Here is a 25,722-nt window from a genome sequence, read left to right on the forward strand (position 1 = left end):
ATGCACAGCTCTCGTGCTCATCATTTACCTCTAGTACATCTGACAGTCACTGTCAAAGGGCCAAAAACTTCCACTCCTACTTACGTGAATGGGGAAGCTACAGTGACACGTTCGAGAGGGAGGTCTGCCATTTGCTGTTCGGTCACCTTTCAATGGAGTTTTGGGGAGGTAGTACAGGTACGTAAGATAGAGCTGACAAGTCTCTTGCCTCCAATTATCCAAAGGCTTGCGGCTCTAAGAATTCCTTCTGTAAAGTGACAGCCCAGATGTCTCGTATGTTTGTGATAGTAGTATACTAGCAAGGTAGAAATATGATGGTGTCTAGGCAAGACAAGCAGATACTTTTTTCCATTCTCCAGTTGTGCATTTTTAAGCCGCCCTCCAATCCTGATAAGATCTTCATCCACTTTGGAGTTGACTTTAAAAAGTGGACTGTTTTTATCTACAGTTCTTCATTATCAAGCACATACGCTTCAGTCTGGACTGACTAAATGATGGTGATTTAAGCCTGAGAAAGTTCATCAGGTGTGCATGGCATAAGGCACTGGTGCCAGCCTTTGCATTCAGTGATGTTTTGAGCTGCCTTGTAGGACCGAGCAATATGAATAAGGATGGCTATAGCACTAATGAGTCCCAGGTACATAACCTTTTAAAGCAGTCTATGGTCAGGCCTTCTTTTATTCATATGTGAGAAGCATCCGTCTCAGGGTTCACAAGCTCAAAAAACACTTAAGTCTCCTGTTGATTGTGGAAGCTACAATATAAAATATAATGCTACAATATATGTATTACTAATGTACTGATCTGTGGTGGGCTGGCGCCCTGCCCGGGGTTTGTTTCCTGCCTTGCGCCCTGTGTTGGCTGGGATTGGCTCCAGTAGACCCCCGTGACCTTGTAGTTAGGATATAGTGGGTTGGATAATGGATGGATGAATGGATAATGTACTGATATTGGTATACTGATATAAGCAATTGTCCACTATAAGAGTGTGTGTAAATGAGAATATTTAAAGCAGGGTGACAACAACTGTTAACAAAAGAATGTTTTGTAATTTCTAAAAACAACCATTAGCAGAAGTCTATTCTATGTCTAGGAATAAAAAAAATGTGATGGCATAGAAAAAAAAAGCTTCCAAAAAGGGGAAACACTGAAGTACTGAAGCAAGTGTAACAATATTTTAGAAAAGGGCACAGAGAAGGTAAAAAAAACTATATAAGCAGCCTGAAGATGGGGAAGTGAGAGTCCTTTTGACTTGAAAGCAGAAAGCCTCATACTCGCTTCTCGCCTGTTTATTAATTTTTTTTAATAAACTAACATTGATTAATTGCACTCCTGTCTTCCTCGGCGTCTTTCTTCCACATGATTTTCATGGTGTGTATAAAAGAAATCTGGTCCGGTAAACCAAGAGCCACTGCTGGATGTGACACACTGATGGATCTGGATGCATAATCAGCTGGGTTTTCATCTGAAGGTATAGTGCCATACAAATGTTTGGGCCACCTTGCTTAAAATGTCTGCTACAGTAGACCATTAAGTGAGCAGAAGAAGAAACAATTACCAAATGATATAAAGGTAAAGATGACACGTTTCTTTAATATTTTAAGCAAAATTACAATTTCATTTCTATTATTCACAGGTACAAAATGACAAAAAAATGAACAGGGCGTGAAGAAAAACTTTGGACACCTGACATAGTCAGTTCTTAGTAAGACCACCTTTGGCTGGTATCACAGTTTGTAAACACTTCTGTAGCCAGCTAAGAGTCTTTCGATTCTTACTTGGTGTTATTTTCGCCCATTCGTCCTTGTAAAAGGCTTCTAATTCTAATTAAAGATCTCTCCACAGATATTTAATGATGTTTAGGTCAAAGGAAAGTAAGGGCCTTGGGAAAATCATCAGCTTGTGCCTTTTGAGGTATTCCTTTGTAGATTTTGAAGATTGTTTTGGATCATTATCTCATTGTAGGACTCATCCTCTTTTAACTTCAACTTTTTTTACAGATGATGTGATGTTTGCCTGTAGATTATGCTAGTATTTATTTGAATCCACTCTTCTTTCTATCAATGACATGTTCCCTGAGCCACTGGCTACTACATAAGACCAAAGCCTGATTGATCCACCACCATGCTTAATAGCTGCAGACGTGTTTGTTTCCTGGAATTCGGCCCCCCTTTTTCTCCAAACGGAGCTTTGCACATTGTGGCCAAAATGTTCTATTTGGACTTCATCAATCCACAGCACTTGTTTCCATAAAGCATCAGGCTTGTTTAGATGTTGACTTCAGGTGCTGGGTTGTGTGGCTAAGATGCAGGAAAGGTTTACTTCTGCCGATGCTACCATGAAGGTCATAGTTGTTCAGGTGTTGCTGCACAGGAGAACAGTGGACCACCACTCCAGAGTCTGCTAAATCTTCCTGAAGGTCTTTTGCAATCAAACTGAGGTTTTTATTTGCCTTTCTAGCAGTCCAACAAGCAGATCTTTCAGAAAGTGTTCTTGGTCTCCCAGACCTAAAATTGTTCTCCACTGTTCCTTTGAACTTCCATTTTTTAATAAAATTATGAACTGTGGAAACAGCAACCTGAAAACACTTTGCTGTCTTCTTGTAGCCTTCCTTCTCCTGCTTCGTAAGCATCAATTCTTTTATTTTTTAAAGTGCTAGACAGCTGCTTAGAGGATCCCATGGCTGCTGATTGTTAGTTGACGAAGTTTGTGGAGTCTGAGAATTTATACAGCTTTGACATTTGCATCACCAGTGGCCTCATGTATAAACAGTGCGTACGCACAGAAATGTTGCGTAAGAACTTTTCCACGTTCAAATCGCGATGTATAAAACCTACACTTGGCGTAAAGCCACGCACTTTTCCACGGTACCTCATGCCTTGTCGTACGAGAGTTCTCCGCTCGGCTTTGCAGATTGGCGGCACCCAGCGTCAAAGCAGTGCTACTGTTCCTGTGTGATTACTCCTTATTTTCATGACGCGGCTTTATAAATACACCGAAACTAACTGCATATTGTTTATTAGTGTAACGCATCTGATTGTAATTAACTTGTAACAATATAATGGTCCAGGGAACAGCCATAGTATTCCAAATACCATAACTGATTTAGCGTTGTTACTCTCACTGCACCTTCCTCTTCTTATTTTTCTTCTTCTTCTTTCAGCTCCTCCCGTTAGGAGTTGCCACAGCGGATCATCTTTTTCCATATTACACTCACTGCACGACTCGGAGTATTGATATCACTGTATCTGAGTGTGAATCACAGCAGCAGCTGATCGGAAAGAGAATTATCGGTATACGGCTTCAAAGACACGCTGTCTCAGCCACTGCAAAACGTTTTAAAGCAATTCCTGTACGGACCTCGCGGTTCAGAAACAGTTTCATCCCAAGAACTTTAAATGCACTCAATCAAGTGCACCTTGTAGAACTGTTTGTACTTATAAATACAATCACCCCACTGTTAACTTGCACTAATTATAATATCGCACAACCTGAGCCACTTTATAAAGCGCGTATTTACATATGATGACGATATTATTTTTAAGATGAAATGCAGCAAAATATGTTTATTAATATGTTTATTAAATTATACAGATAAAACTTTAACTTCATTTAAATAATCTATATTCTTCACTGGGAGTGTCGTTAAGGATAGAATAATTAAACATGTACTACAAAGATATTTCAATGTTCTTTACGTTTTGAAGAATCGGCGCTAAGCTTACAGATGGCTTAACGTCTATTACAGAGCTGATTGTATGGCGATCGGTTACTTGGGGAAAGAAAAGCAAGGACAGCAGTGACGGCTATGCCAATATATATTGAATATAAATCAGAAAGAGAAAATAACAACACAGCTAAAAACGCAGCGACAAATTTCGGTTAAATGCTTGTGTCATGAGCACGAGGCGGCTATCCAGTGTCTGCAACGGACGCAGGCCATCCACTGTGCATAAGCTACCTTACTGACGGGGGCGAAGGAGCCACCGATTCTTCCTCTGCCCAGTGCCACCACAAGCCTAGAGCCCCCTGAGTACTGCTGCAATAAATTATTTCATCGAAGTGAAACACATGTTTAATAAAGTGCTTTAACTCCTATCATCATGAAAATGATATCACGTATACATCTCAGTGTTTGAGTTATTCAGAGAGCTGTAATATCACGAATGTCATGGATTCTGTGTCCAGTTGGAGGAAGAGAGCCGGTTTAAGAAGCAAGTAGTGATTCACACACATAGATCACATACAAGTAGAAGATCAAATACAAAACAAAGCATTTAACGTGCTACTTTAATTACGATGTGATTTGTGAAACTGGTTAATTAAAGATTTTAAGATGAAGTTTATGATGTTCTACTTTAATGACAAAATAAACTACGTGATTAAAGTGGAAATGTCGAGATTGAAGTTGACATTTCGTGCTTTTTCCCCACTGTGTGCCTTTTTTCTCTGTACCCTAATAAGCTTTCATATGACACTCAGACAGTGGGCTACAACTCGGCTTCTCACGGCGACTTTGATATGTGACTTCTTTTTTATTTCCGGCACTGTGCGATTTTGTGAATGTGAGCTTTCAACTTTCTCCAACACGCTAAGTCACTCGATCAACTTCCTTTTGTTGATTATACTACAGTTTATTTGAACAAATAGTATGTTTTTCCTTTGCCTCCACTTGGTATTCGCTGAAATTCTTATATTTTCCCCGTGCTTTTCCTATTGTCTTTTCACAGAAGGCTGCGCTTAAGGGCGATTTATATTGATTTGCATATTCAAATAGGCGTAATTCTGGGAGGAGTAGGGGCGTTACATAATGCGCTTGCACGAGCGTTAGTTTTCACGCTGATCGGGATTTATGTAGCGGAAGAACGTGGAAGTTGGAGTACGCACAGATTCCTGCATCTGGATTTTTCTGTGCGTAAGCACATTTCGGCTTTTGTGCTTACGCCATGTTATAGTGCGAGTTCTACGCACGGCATTATACATGAGGCCCCAGGAGTTTCCTAATGATGACTGAACAAGCCATAGCCCTGATGAGCTAATGAAGGTCTGAGACCACCTTGAGAAAAGTTATCTGAGACCTCAAATATCTTGGGGTGCACAAACATTTGCATGGTGCTCTTTTCCTTTATTCACATTTTACAAAACAAATATAATACACTAATCTTACATGAAATGCTGAAAAGAAATGTGTCTTCTTTAACTTGATGCCTTTTGGTGATCAGTTCAGCTTCTGCTCTCTTAACTATTCACACTAACAGACATTTTAAGCAAAGGGGGCAAAAAATTTGCATGCCACTGTATGTAGAATCACTGCTCAGTCTTTCTTTACTGATGAATCTGCTGAATTTTGTTGTGTACATGCATATAGCAGCAACTAGTCTGATTATGTTTGTAGCCTAAGATGATTTTGCTGTCACAGTAAAATTTTCACAGAGCTCTGCGATTTCCACTACCATTTACCGCAGCACATAGCTCAATCTGAGGAATAGTAGGTTCAGATAGAGGAACAAGCCTGGCCTTTCTGAAGACAAAGCCAACATCAATTTCCCCTTCGTTACTATTATTTGTAATGTACAGCAGGCCACAGCACCAATGGCTTTGGTAGAATCGTAAGAAAACAGACAAAGCTCTGTGCGTGCTACATGAAATATGGAGCTGGCAGTATACATACAGTAAGTGCTATATATGTTGTGGAGGAATCTTCAGTAAAAATTGAGTAGAGTCTTCAGAAAGGCAGTCAGAATTTAGACTTCATTGAACAGCATAGAAAACAATTGCAGAATACATAAAGCCTGTCACAGTTCATGAAGTGAGCCCTGAGTGTTTGTTGAGCCCCAAATTTATTACAGTCTTATAACAAAATGTCCCACTTTCACACCAGCTTCCCAACATCTACTGTTACAGGGTTTCTCATGCGATGACCTCGCTCAGCACCTTTTCTCATAACAATAACCTGGTGGTGCAGACCTTCTCATAACAATACCCCTTCCCCCATGGACAGCCCCATAATAATCGTCTTCCCAGTAAACCTTCTCATAACAAATTTCCCTCCCAGTCCACCGTCTCATAACAACCATTTCGGCTCCAAGGACATATTTGAAACCTGGAGGTGAGCATCACCTGGACCCTCCCTTCATTCTCACGTCCTAATCCTGAGCTGTTAAAGATGAATGGCTTTTTGGTTAATCAATTCTTACAATTAAGTTGGGATCAGGATGACACACATGTGAAAACTGGACTGTCTAATTCCAATAGGTACCTAATTAAGAAGTAAAATAATTCAAAAAAACACTTTTTTGATAAAAACACATTACATACCAAACTTGCGAATGAAAAGGTAAAATGTGTCATTAAAAGAGTCACACGTAAGAATGCATGAAAATACAAACATGTCTGTGCATTGTCTTATCGAACGTATCAAAGCAAGTGCAGACATGAAAAACCATTGCATGTCCGCACTTGCTCGCGGTGGGACGAGACGACGGATATTCGATATTAGCAGAATCTATCAGTCTTGTATGGTCATGATTTCAGAAAACACTATAAATCGGTTCGTTTGATGTGACATGTACTTATTTGTGATTTGAACTTTGAATATAATTATTTATTGAGGAGCAGTACTATGAAAAAGAAAATCAGAGGACACAGTTTATTCATTCGAGTTTGAACAAAAATCTTCTGTTTCAAGTAATTACATACTTTATTTATTTTTTTTTTTTTATCGCTGAGGCTGTCGAAATTGTTTGTTGATAAAAGTTTTTATTCCTTCAGATAATAATATGACTGAACCAAAAAAGAAATGCAGACAGTACAGCTTGGACAATTTGTACTTATTTTGAATCTACATGTTTATTTCATAAATGTCAAAAATGTAAAAAAGACTCTGCTCGTATTTTTTTGCTTTAATTTTCATTAGTGCAGGTTTCGATATTAAATGTTGCACAAGATAATGCCATATTCCATAGTCTTTTTATCTTTTTCAATCATTAATTACAAGTGATTAAAATGAAAAGTTTGATATCAAGTGAAATATTTAATATCGAGTACTGTACAAATTTATTAATTTGAGTAAATAAAATAAATGACTAGGGGGTCGACGGTTTTAAAAGTTTTTAGTAAAGGGGCCTACGGCCAAAAAAAGTTTGGGAACTCTTGTTCTACATGTACCTGTTCCAGAGAGCGGTACAGACCTGATATTTGTGTTGAATAATAAAATGTTGTCACTCAGCCAAACTCCTTGGAGTTCCAGATGTTACTCAGTTGAATGATTGCTGCCCTTGCCTTGCTGATCTGGGTCTTTACGTCAGCGTTTGTTCCCCCTTGTTTGTCCACCATGCTTCACAGGAATCCACTTCTTCTAGAGGGGTTCTTCCTGAGGCCACACTGGCTCTTCACAGTCAACATTGTCTTTTAGAAGATTTGTTTATTCCCTTGCGGATGTTGAGTTCCACCTGGGCAGAGACAATAAATAGATATGAGGCTTTCCTTTTCATCTGCTGAAGGTTAAGGGACAGGAGTGTAATATTGTCAGAAAAGCCCAGTTCACGGAAGGGACTCCAAAATGTTCACTACATACCAATGCTATTTGCATGTGTCACCATTCTTCATGATCAAGTCAATGAAGAGCAAACTCCTGTTCTAACCTTTGAAACTCTATCAAGTGTCTTCATGTGCAATTCGGCATGTCACTCCATTTTTGGATTTTCTGATTAGGTTGACAATTTTCAACAACATCTCTCTGTCCAAAATGTCAAGAATTTTCTCTCAGTCCACAAAACATAGAGTGATGAGTTTCACTTCAAAGACTTTTCAACAATGATCTGAAAGGAGGCAACTAGGTCCATACATGACCATTTTTTCTTAAACCCTGCCTGGTCCACCCACAGCTTCTGGTTGACATGGCGCTCAATATTAACATTGCACACAGTATAAATTACAGCAATGGATAGTAATTAACGTGTAATAATACAGAGAGAGCCAGGTGACTGAGAGATTCAAAGTGCTGCTAGACCTCAGTCTGCTTTGGGCGAAGGTTCTTTAGGGCATTCCACATGTACCCCAAAGATGTTCCTGTCATGCTAATTCACTATTTTAATTTATCCCCTTGTATTTGAGTTTTTGGATTTGTTCATAAGTACATCGCTGCACTAAATCCAAATTTGATCTCTTAGGGGCTGGCCATGCATATAAATTTATATTCTGCTGTATTATTAGCATTTACAAAATGCTGTTTACAATGAAAATACCAAATGATGAGGAAAGATTTTCCTTTGTCACATCTAAAGCAACTAGCTTATGTAGATGCAAATGGCTTACTTGAAATCATGTGTTTAAAGAAGAAACGAAACTTAAGCTTTTTGGCAAACCACCAGCTGGCCTTTTATAAAACCAGAAGTGCATCACCTGTGCTGTTCAGAGCCTGAAACACCTTGAAGTGCTGGGAGTAAAAATGGACAAAATAACACACAAGTAAGAGAGAGATTTTTGATTTCTTTATCACCTACAATTTCTGTTTAACTGTAATGAGGAGTGCATTAAATACAACAATTTTACTTATGATTTAATGATGCTCTGTTTATGTCTTATTTTTGAGGATTTTGTTTTCTGAAGCAAATATTTTCTAGGCTGAATGAAGCTTTATACTGAAATTAAAACAAGCAATTTGTAAACTACTAGCATATCTGATTGTCAATGTCTCCCTTATTTAAGTTAATCAGTATCAACACTTATTTGTATTAATCCTGGATGGCCGGAATAAAAGATACGTGTAACAGGGAGACACATCAATGTCTTTGAAATTGGTTTCTATTATTTGTCTCTTGATCGCTTGTTCTTAGTATATATATATATATATATATATATATATATATATATATATATATATATATATATATATATATATATATATATATATATATATATATATATATATATATATATATATATATATATATATATATGGTGATGGATGGCCAGGGCCCTTTCTGACACTTTGGATTCCTGCAAGGCTTCATAGGAGATGGAGTCTGGCACAGCCCAGTTGGGTTCCATGGACGCTGCCAGGGGGAGCTGCAGAGCCGCACTTTGGACTTTCACGACACCCGGGAGTGATTTCAGAACCCCCTAACGAACTACCTGGAGTAGTCCCAGGTACAGCTTAAAAGTGGTCACCTTCCTTCATTCAGAGATCCAGAGTCAGGAGGAAGAGGACGAAGCTTGCTGGGAGGAGTGGAGGTGGAAGAGAAGACATAAGAAGAAAGGAGAATAGTTAAAATGCTTGGTGCATTAATTGTGTTTATAGTGCTTTGGACTGTGCAATCTGCTGGGCAGGCTGGAAAACTTAAAGGAAAGCATTTACCATGTTTTAATAAAAGCCTTGTGTGTTGCTGGACTTGTACCTGTGTCTGTTATGTTGGGTTTTTGGGGAGCAGTAGTGCCCTGGTGGTCGCAATAAATAAATACACTGCTCACAAAAATTAAAGGAACACTTTGAAAATACTTCAGATCTCAATTGAAAAAAAAAAATCCTGCTGGATATCTCTACTGATATGGACTGATATGGTGATGTGTTAGGAACGAAAGGATGACACATCGTTTGATGGAAATGAAAATGATCAACCTACAGAGCCCTGAATTCAAAGACACCCCAAAAATCAAAGTGAAAGAATGATGCGGCAGGCAGGCTCATCCATTTTGCCAAAATTCCATTACAGCAACTGCAAATCGTACTCAGTAGTCTGTATGGCACCCCCCACGTGCTTGTATGCATGCCTGACAATGGCGTGGGGGAGAGGGCTTCGGGAATGCTCTTAATGAGATGACAGATTGTGTCCTGGGTGATCTCCTCCCAGATCTGGACCAGGGCATCACTGAGCTCCTGGACAGTCTGAGGTGCAACCTGGCGACTCTGGATGGACCGAGACATAATATCCCACCCAGAGGTGTTTTATTGGATTGAGGTCAGGCAAGCATGGGGGCCAGTTAATGGTATCAGTTCCTTCATCCTCCAGGAACTGCCTGCATACTCTCGTCACATGAGGCCAGGCATTGTCATGCACCAGGAGCATAGGGTCTGACAGTGGGTCCAAGGATTTCATCCCAATACCTAATGGCAGTCAAGGTGCTGTTGTCTAGTCTGTAAGGCCTGTGCATCCCTCTGTAGATATGCCTCCCCTCAGATACACCATCACTGACCCACCACCAAACCGGTCATGCTGAACAATGTTACAGGCAGCATAACATTCTCCACAGCTTCTCCAGACCCTTTCGTGTCTGTCACATGTGCCCAGGATGATCCTGCTCTCATCTGTGAAAAGCACAGGGTGCCGACCAGTGGTGAACCTGCTAATTCTGGTATTCTATGGCAAATGCCAATCGAGCTCCAAGGTGCCCACTAGAGGACGTCGGGCCTTCAGGCCACCCTCATTAAGTATATTTCTGATTGTTTGGTCAGAGACATTCACACCAGTGGCCTGTCTACTGGAGGTCATTTTGTAGGCTCTGCCAGTGCTCATCCTGTACCTCCTTGGCCAAAGAAGCAGGTACTGGTGGGTCCTGCTGGTGGGTTAAGGACATTTTACGTGGGCCCTGTCCATGTCTCCTAGAGTAACTGCCTGTCCATGTCTCCTGGAATCTCCTGCATGCCCTTGAGACTGTGCTGGGAGACACAGCAAACCTTCTGGCAATTGCACATATTGATGTGCCTGCCATCCTGGAGAAGTTGGACTACCTGTACCACCAACCTCTGTACGGTACAGGTATTGCCTCATGCTACCAGCAGTGACACTGACCGTAGCCAAATACAAAACGAGTGAAAAAACAGATGAGGAGGGAAAAATGTCAGTGGCCTCCCTCCACCTGTTAAACCATTCATTCCTGTTTTGGGGGTTGTCTCATTGATGCCCCTCTAATGCACCTGTTGTTCATTTCATTAACACCAAAGCAGCTGAAACTCATTAACAACCCCCTCTGCTACTTAACTGACCAGATCAATAGCTCATAAGTTTCATTGACTTAATGCTATACACAGATTTAAAAGTGTTCCTTTAATTTTTTTGAGCAGTGTATATATAGCAGTGTTATATATAAACGAATACGCGTGGAAGTGTGTGCGTCTGTCTGTCCGGCCCAGAAGTGAGAGGCTACAACATGAAGCTCAAAGAAAGTGACTCTTTCACCAAAGTGAAACTGCCGAGAAAAGAGAAACCCGCTTAGCCGCTAATACACAAGCGAGGTAAGCACATCGGCAAAACAAAACCACCGAAGAAAGAGAACCTCGCTTAGCCACTAATGCACAACCAATGCAATTGATTGATTGATTGAGGTGCCAGAATCCATGGTTTCTTTTTCCAGCACGGGCTTACACAGCTAGTATATATCCATCACTATCTGTCAATATATACTGTAAATATATATATATATATATATATATATATATATAGTGATAAAGATGCTATATAGCGCCCGACCCAACACAGACTCACACTGAGGCATGTGTAAAAAGCTAAGAACTTTTATTTTTCTTCACTTATGGGGCACATCTTCCACGTGAACCCCACAGGCAATACACCCAAAGTCCCAAAAGCACTTTAAGGCAACACAAAACACTTTTCTGGCACCACCACCACTCATCCCGTCTGGCTTCGTCCTCCACCTCCCGACTCTGGCCACTGAGTGGTGGTCGCTGGCTACCCAGAAGATCTCCAGGTGGTTGATTGCCAACATCCGGCTGCACTTCCGGGTAAGGCGAAACCAGTGCCCAAAAGGGGCCAGCCGCTCCTGTTGCAGCACCCCCTGGTGGCGCCTGCGGAACCCCACAGAGCTACACTAAAACTCCAACCCCCATGAAGCCCTGGGGGACACCAAGGCAATGCTGCAACCCAGGGAGGATGCCATCTAGTGTCCAGGGGGAGATACTGGGCTTCACCCCTTTGTCCCCCTGGCAGATGTGGTGAAGAGGTGTCCCGGCCAGGCATGGGCCCCGGCCATCTGTCACAATATATATATATAGTTACATAGTTTACTGTCAAATTATAACCCAGCCACAGGGGATGCACAAGCCAGTGTGTTTCTTTGTGCCAGTCCCAAGCCCAGATAAATAGGGAGGGTTACATCAGGAAGGGCATTCAGTGTAAAATTTTGCCAAATCAATATAAATTTCCATACCAGATCGGTCAACCCCGAGTTAACAATGACCGCCACCAGTACTGTTAGCCAACAGGGTTCTGGCAGAAATCGGGCTACTGTTGGGGGAGGGGGAAGACGTGTCCGGAAGCTGGAGGAGAGGAGGAAGGTAAAGAGAGTGGAACTGAGGGTAGGAATGTTGGCAGTATGACTGGTAAGGGGAGAGAGTTAGCAGATATGATGGAGAGAAGGAAGGTTGATATATTGTGCGTACAAGAGACTAAATGGAAGGGGAGTAAGGCCAGGTGGATTAGAGGTGGATTCAAATTGTTCTATCATGGTGTGGATGGGAGGAGAAATGGGGTAGGAGTTATTCTGATGAAACAGCATGTCAAGAGTGTTTTGGAGGTGAAAAGAGTGTCAGGCAGAGTGATGATTATGAAGCTGGAAATTGGAGGTGTGATGATGAATGTTGTTAGTGCATATGCACTGCAAGTTGGGTGTGCAATGGATGAGAAAGAAGATTTTTGGAGTGAGTTGGATGAAGTGATGAACAGTGTACCCAAGGGACAGAAAGTGGTAATTGGAGCGGATTTCAGTGGGTATGTTGGTGGAGGGAACAGAGGAGACGAGGAGGTGATGGGTAGGTATGGTGTCAAGGAGAGGAATGAAGAAGGTCAGAAGATAGTGGATTTTGCCAAAAGGATGGACATGGCTGTGGTGAATACGTATTTTAAGAAGAGGGAGGAACATAGGGTGATGTACAAGAGTGGAGGAAGATGCACACAGGTAGATTACATCCTTTGCAAATAGTTGATCTGAAGAAGATTGAAGGGGGAAAGTGTAGTTAAGCAGCATAGGACGGTGGTCTGTAGGATGACGTTGGAGATCAAGAAGAGGAAGAGAGTGAGGGCAGAGCCAAGGATCAAATGGTGGAAGTTGAAAAAGGAAGACTGCAAGGTTGAGTTTAGGGAGGAGGTGAGACAGGCACTGGGTGGCAGTGAAGAGTTACCAGACAGCTGGGAAACTACAGCAGATGTAGTAAGGGTTACAGCAAGAAGGGTGCTTGACATGACATCTGGAAAGAGGAAGGAGGAAAAGGAAACCTGGTGGTGGAATGAGGAAATACAGGAGAGTATACAGAGGAAGAGGAATGCAAAGAAGAAGTAGGATAGTCAGAGAGATGAAGAAAGTAGAAAAGAGTACAAGGAGATAAGGCACAAGGTGAAGAGAGAGGTGGTGAAGGCTAAAGAAAAGGAGTATGATGAGTTATATGAGAGGTTGGACATTAAGGATGGAGAAAAAGACCTGTGGGCTAGACAGAGGGACTGAGCTGGGAAAGATGTGAAGCAGGTTAGGGTGATAAAGGGTAAAGATGGAAACGTACTCACAAGTGAGGGGAGTGTGTTGAGCAGATGGAAAGAGTATTTTGAGAGTCTGATGAATGAAGAGAATGAGAGAGAGAGAGAATGTTGGATGATGTGGAGATAGTGAATCAGGAAGTGCAATGGATTAGCAAGGAGGAAGTAAGGACAGCTATGAAGAGGATGAAGAATGATAAAGCCGTTGGTGCAGATGACATACCTATGGAAGCATGGAGGTGTTTAGGAGAGATGGCAGCGGAGTTTTTAACCAGATAGTTTAATGGAATCTTGGAAAGTGAGAGGATGCCTGAGGAGTGGAGAAAAAGTGTACTGGTGCTGATATTTAAGAATAAGGGGGATGTGCAGGACTGCAATAACTACAGGGGGATAAAACTGATGAGCCACAGCATGAAGTTATGGCAAAGAGTAGTGAAAGCTCAGTTAAGAAGTGAGGTGATGATTAGTGAGCAGTAGGATAGTTTCATGCCAAGAAAGAGCACCACAGATGAGATGTTTGCTATGAGGATATTGATGGAGAGGTTTAGAGAAGGCCAGAAGGAGTTGCATTGCATCTTTGTGGACCTGGAGAAAGCATATGACAGGGTGCCTCGAGAGGAGTTGTGGTATTGTATGAGGAAGTCGGGAGTGGCAGAGAAGTACGTAAGAGTTGTATAGGATATGTACGAGGGAAGTGTGACCGTGGTTAGGTCTTTGGTAGAAGTGACGAATACATTCAAGGTGGAGGTGGGATTACATCAGGGATCAGCTCTGAGCCCTTTCTTATTTGCAATGGTGATGGACAGGCTGACAGAAGAGATAGACAGGAGTCCCCGTGGACTGTTTGCTGATGACATTGTGATCTGTAGTGAGAGTAGGGAGCTGGTCGAGGAGACCCTGGAGAGGTGGAGATATGCTCTGGAGAGGAGAGGAATGAAGGTCAGTAGGACCAGACAGAATACATGTGTGTGAATGAGAAGGAGGTCAGTAGAATGGTGAGGATGAAGGGAGTAGAGTTGGCGAAGATGGATGAGTTTAAATACTTGGGATCAACAGTACAGAGTAATGGGGATTGTGGAAGAGAGGTGAAAAAGAGAGCAGGCAGGGTGGAATGGGTGGAGAAGAGTGTCAGGAGTGATTTGTGACAGACGGATATCAGCAAGAGTGAAAGGGAAGGTCTACAGGATGGTAGTGAGACCAGCTATGTTATATGGGTTGGAGACGGTGGCACTGACCAGAAAGCAGGAGACAGAGCTGGAGGTGGCAGAGTTAAAGATGTTAAGATTTGCATTGGGTGTGACAAGGATGGACAGGATTAGAAATGAGGACATTAGAGGGTCAGCTCAAGTTGGACAGTTGGGAGACAAAGTCAGAGAGGCAAGATTGCGTTGGCTTGGTGCAGAGGAGAGATGCTGGGAATATTGGGAGAAGGAATGATCAGGATAGAGCTGCCAGGGAAGAGGAAAAGAGGAAGGCCTAAGAGAAGGTTTATGGATGTGGTGAGAGAGGACATGCAGGTGATGGGAGTGACAGAGCAAGATACAGAGGACAGAAAGATATGGAAGAAGATGATCTGCTGTGGCAAACCCGGGAGCGGCCGAAAGAAGAAGAAGAAGAAGAAGAAGACAGTCAAATAATGCAAAGAGTACGCAACACGTGTTTTGCCCTTACTTGGGCTCATCAGGCGTACACGCTCCACTGCAACCCCGCGCAGGGATCAAACCTTGGATGTCAGCGTCAGAGACAAAGTCCCTTTACGCTGTGCCACGGCGTGTGGTTCATTTATTTGACAGCCTGGAGATCGGAGTAATTACATTCATAGCATCCGTAGTCTGAGTCCCAATCTGATGGGTGGTTACTTACCAGGTAACTGTTTACCAACTGGCAGACCAACCACATGCGTTTCCTGTAGATAACCACACATACAAACAGATCAGGACTCAAACTACGGATGCTACAGTATGAATGTAATTACTCCGATCTCCAGGCTGTTTAATATATATATATATATATATATATATATATATATATATATATATATATATATATATATATATATATATATATATATATATATATATATATATATATATATATATATATATATATTGTGACGGACAGCCGGGTCCCATGTCACCATGGGCAGTGCAATGCCTCCCCGGGTGCCTGGGGTCAGCCTCCCTGGCCGTGGGTCCTTCCCCAGTCTTCCCGTGGCCCATGGTTGGGAGATGGGGTGGCTGCTAGGGGTGCTGCGGAAAGCCAGCCGCCCGCAATGGGCGAGTTACCAGCCCCACCCGGAGGCTCAATTAAAACCAGCTGGTCAAGCACCTGGAGCATTGCCGGGTGGACCATATAAGGCGAACCCTCCTTCATTCGAGGCTAGAATCGGGAGGAAGAGGACGAGGTTGCCTGGGAGGAGTGGTGGTGCCAGGAAGAGTTGTTGGTGCTCTATTGTAAGTGTTTTGGGACTGTGTTGGGCCTGTGGGACACGGGAAGACGTGCGTCCACAGGCTGAAGAAGTGCAATAAAGGCTGTTGATTTTACACATGGTGGTCTGTGCGGGTCAGGCGCTATATAGAGTGGCCTTTACAATATATATATATACTAGCAAAATACCAAGCAAGAGCTGAGAAGTAGTGTGTTAAAGAAGCAATGAAAAGAAAAGGAAACATTTTGAAAATAACGTAACATGATTGTCAATGTAATTGTTTTGTCACTGTTGTGAGTGATGAGTGTTGTTGTCATATATATATATATATATTTACACACACACATAAACATATATATATATACATATCTATACATATACACATATATATATACATATATATATCTACATATATACACATACATACATACACACACATATATACACACAAATACATATATACATACACACACACACACATATATAAACATATATATACATATACATACATATCTACATATATACACACACAGCTATTTCAGTATCAGTGCAATACGCTGCTTGTTAAAACGGATAACTCCGCTCTTACGTGCAAGTCTGCGTGGATATTATGAACTATAGTATTTGTTCAAGTTCTATTTAAATTTTAAATAGAAGGAATTTTTATTTAGTCGACAGAAATATCTTTGGTAGGAATGGTAAAAACAGACAGGAATATTATTTGTGAATAAATCAACTCAAACCTTAAACAACTTATAATATTTTGCTCTCCATAAAAATATATCCTGTCTAAATTATACAAGTTAGAAATAAAGTAAACGTTAAAAGAACAAACATTCAAATTTCTTTACTCTTATGTAATTTTATATAAAAATAAACTTAGATTTTAAATATCCCAAAAGATTTTGCTCTCCATAAAAATATATCCTGTCAAAATTATACAAATTCAAATATGAACATGCTGCATAACAAAACCTAGAAATATAAATAAAATGTGTTCCTTTCAGCAATAACAAATCAAATCATTCAGTTGTCTTTGCTCATATGTCATTTTAGAGCTGGACGCCTGGCATCTTTTTGGCCACAGGTTCGTTTCTGTTTGGTGTGAGGTTCTGTGTTGTGGAGATTCTCAGGATGGATTGCAGGTGCTCATCAGTGAGGCGACTCCTGTGTGCTGTTTTGTTAGTCTTTATCACTGAGAAGAGCTTCTCACACAGATATGTGCTACCAAACATGCACAAGGTTCGAGCCGCATGTAGACGGACTTTTTTTGTTCTTCAAAGTCACCAAAGCGCCGTGCAAACTCAGTGCGCTCAGTTTATCAGCAAAGTGCGTATTTGGGAACACCGTAGTGACGACTTGGTTTAACATTACTTGGCAACAGGGAAAGTGGGGCAAATTGCACTGGTGCATTTGTGTCTCCCATAAAAGCAGCTTCACTTGAAATCACTTTGTGATTGTGCACGGGTTAAAACGTCCGCTGAAGTGTCAGATTCTTATTTAATTATTCTGCTTTCTGTATCTTCTGCATTGCATTCAGGTTACCCTGATGTTTTGTCTCATAGTGCCGTCTTAGATTAAATTCTGTAATTACAGCCACATTAGCTCCACAAATGAGACACACGGGTTCAGTAAACATATACTCAGCCTCCCATCGGTTTTTAAAGGCTCTATTTTCAGAATCAACTTTTCTCTTCAGCATCGTGTGAGCTAGCTTCGCAATAACTTGATTAACTCGGTAAGTGTTAGGCAAGGCAGCTGAAGCGCTGCATTATGGGATCTGTAGTTTATTGTGTTACCAGCGCTTCATATACCGGGCTTTAATAACAATAATACAGTATATAAAATGATCTCGGGCCGGATATAATTACGCGGGCGGATGTGGCCCGCCCTTGAGTTTGACACATATGGACTAAATAGAACTTGAAAAGATATATTTTTCAAATGTGATCGCGCAATTCAGATAGAGTTGACGCACTACAGCCTGCATGCCTCAATAAGTCATCCTCCTCGCTCTTACTTTTTACCGTTCATCTAATGAATACACTGAGTATGGCTTTACCAAAACAATCATTGATGGCGAATAAAGTATCCATTATTCGAGTATGTAGATCGGGTTATATATATATACATATATATATATATACCAGCGTATCATGCTGAAGTAGTGTGTTAAAAAGCTAGAAAAGAAAAGGGAACATTTTAAAAATAGCGTAACATGACTGTCAATATACAGTATTTGTTTTGTGAGTGTTACTGAGTGTTGCTGTCATCAAGGATTTGATTATCATTATTTCTTTCAATCAGGTTCGTATTTGTAGGATGTGTTGTGTTCAAGTTACATTCCGTGTTTGTCAATCGTTGTAAAGATGACAGGTTTCATTCATCGATTCGTTTCTTACTGCATCAATAAACAGCTCGTCTTCTTCTTTATCTGAGACCTGACACACTGCATGCACGGTTTTTTACACTGTCTTCCTTTAGCGGGACATTGACTTTTTCCAACGTGTGCTTTGTTTTGGATTTATGAATATGCTTGTATGTATCAGACGCTTCATATTTTTGCTGCCTTTTCAATTGTGTAATTGGTTTTGTTCAGCGCTTTTGGAACTGTTGCTTTTATCTGTGCACTCGCGCAGTTCACGTGAGCCGCTCGGTGTACATGCATCGAAGGTTCCCAGCTGTGCTGGTGCCATCTCGTGCTATGTCCATGGCTGTATTTAATGTTACCTTAGTCCTGGCACTTAAAACTTTCTCTCGCAGTTTAAGCTGAGTTTGTGTCAAACACCACCCTGACCATCTCATCTTCCTCTGCATAAGCACAGTCCTTAACCCGTGAATATTTAGTGGGAGTTTGCTATTGGATTGCCGCTGACGGACGGCCTTATATGGGCAGGCACTAAATTACAAACGCCAGCGCAGCCTGTCTATGAACTTAATTTAAAGTGTAGGTTTACATCGTGCTTTGTTTCGAGTAGCAGAACTCATGAATATGGTTGTATATGTCACTTTCGCCGCTTCTTATTGTTTAGCTGCCTTCTCAATTATATAATGCATGTTTTCTTCAGCGCTTTTTGAGGTCTTCCTGGTTTTCTATGTACTGCGTGATTACGTGGGAGGCGTGATGATGTCACACGAAACTCCCCCACGGCGTTGAAGCTCATCTCCATTACAGTAAATGGAGAAAACTGCTTCCAGTTATGACCATTACGTAGAATTTCGATATAAAACCTGCCCAACTTTTGTAAGGAAGCTGTAAGGAATGAACCTGCCAAATTTCAGCCTTCCACCCACACGGGAAGTTGGAGAATTAGTGATGAGTCAGTGAGTGAGTGAGTGAGTGAGTGAGGGCTTTGCCTTTTATTAGTATAGATATATATATATATATATATATATATATATATATATATATATATATATATATATATATATATATATATATATATATATATATATATGTGGGATATGGCGGGCCATTAATCCCAGCCAATACCCCCAGGCCGCCAGGTGGAGCACTTCTTGCAACATAGAGGTGCCCCAAGTTCCAGCAGGGCATCATGGACAGTGGAGTTTTACATCACAGCCCTGCTGGATACCATGGGGGCCTCCAGGGGACGCTGCAGGGAGGATCAAGGACTATTTTCCCTGCAGCCCAGAAGTACGTCCCAGTCACGTGGACAGAAGAAATTACGTACTTCCGAGTTGAAGAAAAGGAGTTTTCATCCGACCCGGAAGTGTTGCTAGTCACATGAACAGTGAGAAGAGAAGCACTTCCGAGTCATGAACTATAAAAAGGACTGTGGGAGATCCCAGGGTTGAGCTGAGTCGGGAGGAAGGGTGAAAACGCATCTGGGAGTGGAGGATTGTTATTGTTTATTGTATTGATTATAGATTTATGAGTATAGTGGAGTGGAGAGTGCTTTGTGCACTGTATTGTCCGAATAAAAACAATTATTGGACTTTTATCTGGTGTTTGACATCTGATCAAGGGAGGCGATGGCACCCCCTATCTGTCACAATATATATATATATATATATATATATATATATATATATATATATACTGTATATATTTCTCACTGCTTTCATTTAAAGATCTAAAACTGTTTCATTCTTCCATCTTGTAGATAGCAGTGTATGTTCATTAGAGTCATAAATTTGTTTCTTTAAACTCACACCCTCACTTGTTCTCAAAACAATCTTTTTATTTGTACTTAGTAATCAAAATGGAAAGTGCCTCATGTCAAGCAAACAAAAAATCAACAGACAGACTACATATCACAGTAAAGTGACAGATTTAATAAGTCAACTGCAATGGTTTGCTGAAGATAATGATGGTGGCAAATGTAAGACAAAGAGCAGGGACTGCTCAGAAAATTTAGTGAAAATTCACGCACTTCAAAGTGATTTTCTGTTATGTGGATTTCTTTGCTTCCTAATTGAAGATGACTTCTTATCCATTGTTTCATTTGTACTCAAATTTCTCTTCCATGGCAACTAAAAATCTGTTAAATTTGAGAATTTCCCCAGTGCACAGTGACTTCCTAAAAATATACATCAAGGTTTTATATTTGTACTTACTAATCTCCTTAAGAACTCAAGGATAAATATTATCTTGTCCTTGTGATGTGTTTGATTTCAGTCTATTTAATCTGAACAGCACTTCTTTCTCTACAATCTCCAAGTTACTCAGTACCTCGTTAGCAGTCCCTTTACTGCTGGCAGATTATCCACTTCCTCACGTATGAATACCTCAGAAAAACGCAAGTTTAGAGCATCTGCTATTTCATTGTCTGTATTTTTAAATTTACCTTTAATATTCCTAATGCACTTCTCCTCCTCCTTGACTGTTACTTTACTACAAAAATTGTGAAAGAATGTTTTTGGGTCATGTTTTGCCTTATCTGTTATATTCCTCTTTAACTGCCTTTTAGCCTCCCTAATATCCTTCTTATTTGTTGTCCTGATGTTCTCAGACACCCTATGATTCATATTGAAGTTATTAGTCTTATACAGTACCCCTTATTCGTTGGTTTTGTCTTTTAAACTCTTTATTAACCAATTGTTGAGAGGTTTTTTAATTTCCTGCTGAATCCAAATTTAGGTATGTACCTTTCCTGCATTATATGTTAAACATTTTAACCTGTTCCACTGTTCCTCAACAGTCTCCACACTTAAAAGCTTATCCCAGTCCCAAAGTTAAACTTCGCAGATTTAATTTTTGCATCCACACTTTTCCAATGAGAAGACCCATTAGGCAGTATGCTTTGATACACTCACAAAGATGGCAACATCCTGTACACCTTGTCTTTTGACATGGCTGGACAATAATCCTTTTGCTAGTATAGCCCCTTATTTTCATTTGTACATGTCCAACTGTAGATAAAGACATAAATATACTGTTCTTGAGTTTTATCTTTGTTTCAGTTTAGTAAAGCTCATTTCTTTATTTCTAAATAAATCTCAGGAGGATTAGGTATTAGGGAACTAACCAGCCAGCTAGCTAGCTGGAAGGCAGAATTTACATATACAATGCATCTGGAAAGTATTCACAGTGCATCCCTTTTTCCACATTTTGTTATGTCACAGCCTTATTCCAAAATGGATTAAATTCATTTTGTCCTCAGAATTCTACACACAACACCCCATAATGACAACATGAAAAACGTTTACTTGAGATTTTTGCAAATTTATTAAAAATAAAAAAACTGAGAAAGCACATGTACATAAGTATTCCCAGCCTTTACCATGTACCTCCAAATTGAGCTCAGGTCCATCCTATTTCCCCTGATCATCCTTGAGATGTTTCTGCAGCTTCATTGGAGTCCACCTGTGGTAAATTCAGTTGACTGGACATGATTTGGAAAGGCACACACCTGTCTATAGAAGGTCCCACAGTTGACAGTTCATGTCAGAGCACAAACCAAGCATGAAGTCAAAGGAATTGTCTGTAGACCTCTGAGACAGGATTGTCTCGAGGCACAAATCTGGGGAAGGTTACAGAAAAATTTTTGCTGCTTTGAAGGTCTCAATGAGCACAGTGGCCTCCATTATCTGTAAGTGGAAGAAGTTCAAAACCACCAGGACTCTTCCTAGAGCTGGCTGGCCATCTAAACTGAGCGATCGGTGGAGAAGGGCCTTAGTCAGGGCGGTGACCAAGAACCCGATGGTCGCTCTGTCAGAGCTCAGAGGTTCTCTGTGGAGAGAGGAGGACCTTCCAGAAGGACAACCATCTCTGTAGCAATCCACCAATCAGGCCTGTATGGTAGAGTGGCCAGGCGGAAGCCATTCCTTATGTAAAAGGCACATGGCAGCCCGCCTGGAGTTTGCCAAAAGGCACCTGAAGGACTCTCAGACCATGAGAAACAAAATTCTCTGGTCTGATGAGACAAAGATTGAACTCTTTGGTGTGAATGCCAGGCGTCACGTTTGGAGGAAATCAGGCACCGCTCATCACCAGGCCAATACCATCCCTACAGTGAAGCATGGTGGTGGCAGCATCACGCTGTGGGGGGCAGGAACTGGGAGACTAGTCAGGACAAAGGGAAAGATGACTGCAGCAATGTAAAGAGACATCCTGGATGAAAACCTGCTCCAGAGCGCTCTTGACCTCAGACTGGGGCGACGGTTCATCTTTCAGCAGGACAACGACCCTAAGCACACAGCCAAGATATCAAAGGAGTGGCTTCAGGACAACTCTGTGAATGTCCTTGAGTGGCCCAGACTTGAATCCGATTGAACATCTCTGGAGAGATCTTTAAAATGGCTGTGCACCGACGCTTCCCATCCAACCTGATGGATCTTGAGAGGTGCTGCAAAGAGGAATGGGCGACACTGGCCAAGGATAGGTGTGCCAAGCTTGTGGCATCACATTCAAAAAGACTTGAGGCTGGAATTGCTGCCAAAGGTGCATCGACAAAGTATTGAGCAAAGGCTGTGAATACTTATGTACATGGGATTTCTCAGGTTTTTATTTTAATAAATTTGCAAAACCTCAAGTAAACGTTTTTCACATTGTCATTATGGGGTGTTGTGTGTAGAATTCTGAGGAAAAAAATGAATTTAATACATTTTGGAATAAGGCTGTAACATAACAAAATGTGGAGAAAGTGATGTGCTGTGAATACTTTCCGGATGCACTGTAGATAACACGATGCAATAATTGACTAATTTTATGAAGTAGGCCTAATGTGCTTACCCTGTTTGAAAGACCACCACCCACCACTGGTTTGAATACTTTTTAAAGGCACTGTATGTATTGAGGGATCTTATGGTCAGATTGACAGAAGCCTTAATCATCAATATTTCAGATTTAAATAATGTTTGCAATTCCTGCTCAAAATAGCAAACATTTCACATATTTATATTTTTGACATTACTAATATTCCATCCATCCATTTATTGAATCTGCTTAGTATAATACAGTGTATTAGGGTTAGCAAAGTCAGGATCTATTGTGGTGACAGTAGGCCAAAGCCAGGATGATGACGAAAAGATTGCCCCTACAAGGAAGACCATTCAAACTCTACACTGATGGTGACCAAGCCAACTCTAAACCCACAGCTCTGTAGCTACAGGCAGTGGCCCTGGCCACCATAATGCCACTTCACTAGTGCTTTCAATTGGACTAAAATGAGTGAATTTTTCTGAACTCTGTGCTGGACTGGCTCCTGCTTTTAACTGATCCTGCCAAGATGCACTCTTCTTCTTTACTGTAGCCCTGCATTACATTAGAAAAAATGGAGCAAATGCCTGTGATTGTAATAAATTACTGAGTTTAAATTATTTATGTGTTTAATTTCAAAGGCAGGAAGGGCCATCTCATGGTGGCTCACCTTTGGAAATGTCTGCCCTGGGCCGGCCCTTCCAGGTGGGGATGCTCTATGACTGCCGCACTGACTTCCTCATTCCAGGTGAGTGTACATTCAAGTTCTTATGTTTGGCTTCTCAAAAGAAAACCTGCAGTGGTATTTTGGGATACAAGTTTAATACAAATGACAATATTAATTTTTTTTTTCAATTTTGTTAATTTCACCAGGAATCACTCTGTGGGATTTGGAAAACCTCAAGAAAGATCTCAACATTAAATCACAGAAGAAAACACAATTCAAGATCATCACATCAGACTCCTTGAGTGAGAAAACCTCCGTCTTAAACATGTCAGCTTCCCTTAAAGTGAGCTTCTTGTGTGGCTTGTTTGAAGTCGGTGGCTCTGCCAAGTACCTCAATGACACCAAATCATCCAAACGACAGTCCAGGGTCACCCTGCACTACAGCATGACCACCAGAATGGAGCAGCTCACCATGAGCCACTTAGGGAGGCAGAACGTCGTCTATCCAGAAGTGTTTGAGCAGAAATCAGCCACCCATGTTGTCATCGCTGTATTGTATGGTGCGGGCTTTTTGTATTTGATCAAAACAGCTCTAACAAGAAGAGAGCAAGGAAATCGAAGGAAAATTAGAATTGTTAATTAATAAATTTATTTCAATAGAAAGAAAAGAAGATTTAAAATGACAAGCAAAGATAAGAAAATGGCTGACCATCTTAAATGTACATTCTATGGTGATTTAGTCTTTAATAACAATCCTACCAGCTTCCAGGATGCCATGGAGATATACACCATGTTGCCAACTCAACTTGGCAAACTTGCTGTGCCGGTCCAGGTCTGGTTGTACCCGCTGAAACATCTCGATTCACAGGCTGCTCAGCTTGTACGAGACATCAGTGTGGCACTTGTGTCCAAATCTCAGGAGGTCCTGGAGGAATTAGATGAGCACATCATGAGGTGTAATGACATCACAATGGACAACTTTGTCAATAACTTTTGTGAAATTGGGAAAAATGCAGAACAATTCAAATCAATGCTTAATCAATATAAATGTATTTTCCAAAAGATCTGGCAAGGGTCTTGCCAGCTATCAGAGGGGGTGATACAAATGAGGAACTTCTGGCCAACATTATAAAGAAGAAGGAAGAGTCACCATTTAAGAAGCGTGCTATAATGTCATGGATGGATAAAAGAGAAAAGGAAATCACCATGCTTAGATGTTTCTTTAATCAAATTAAAGAGATTAAAGTTGATATTGTCATAAATAACCTGAATACATTAATTTATGACACTAAAATAGAGAATGTTGTCTGCTTGACTTTCACTTCACTCCATGTGTGTCAGTCATACATGTCAGAAATGGAACGCTATCTTCAGGCTTCTTCTTGGCAGTCCTCATATCATCTGTCAGAGCCAAAAGAAGACTTAATCATCCAGAATTTCAGACAGCATTCCCAGCGTTTCATTGAGTTTGCTGAAATTAACCAGAACAGCAAGACAACAAGATTTCTGGTCCATTGCAAGCATGATGTCGAATATCTTGGGGCAACAATCTATCTTTATAAATGTGGGCATCTCATCAACCGTAACTTTCAGCTTCCATCCAGACCTGAACCTCTTGTGGTTGATTCCCAAACAGAAGACAGTGTAACTCTAAAGTTGAGACCCCAAAGGTTTAACTCTGAAAACTTCATAGCGGAGTACAAGTTATCTGAAGATAAAGAGTGGACGACTGTGAACATACCAGATGAAAATGAACAGGTTACAATTAAAACGTTACGTCCAGCTTCAACTTATCAATTCAGACACAGAGCCGTTTGTCATGCTGGTGTGAGTCAGGCCAGCGATACGATTGAAGAGAGGACACTGCCCGTTAAAACAAATATGCGTATAATTGCAATAAAACAGAAAAGTAAGCAAATTAAAGATGGAAATCCTAAAATTTTCCTTTTGCCTTTGACATCAGAGTTAATTATAAATG

At 40.9% G+C, this 25,722-nt stretch overlaps 1 protein-coding gene and 1 pseudogene across 2 annotated transcripts in view; both read left to right on the plus strand.

Annotated features, from left to right (window-relative positions):
* LOC120515261 overlaps positions 1–25,722 on the plus strand; it is a 489,908-nt gene that overhangs the window by 166,400 nt on the left and 297,786 nt on the right. The gene's annotated exons all lie outside the window — the stretch shown is intronic.
* On the plus strand, positions 8,428–24,941 carry LOC120515325 (annotated as a pseudogene).

The sequence above is a fragment of the Polypterus senegalus genome, chromosome 1 (assembly GCF_016835505.1).
Source record: "Polypterus senegalus isolate Bchr_013 chromosome 1, ASM1683550v1, whole genome shotgun sequence".
Classification (NCBI taxonomy): Eukaryota; Metazoa; Chordata; class Cladistia; order Polypteriformes; family Polypteridae; genus Polypterus; species Polypterus senegalus.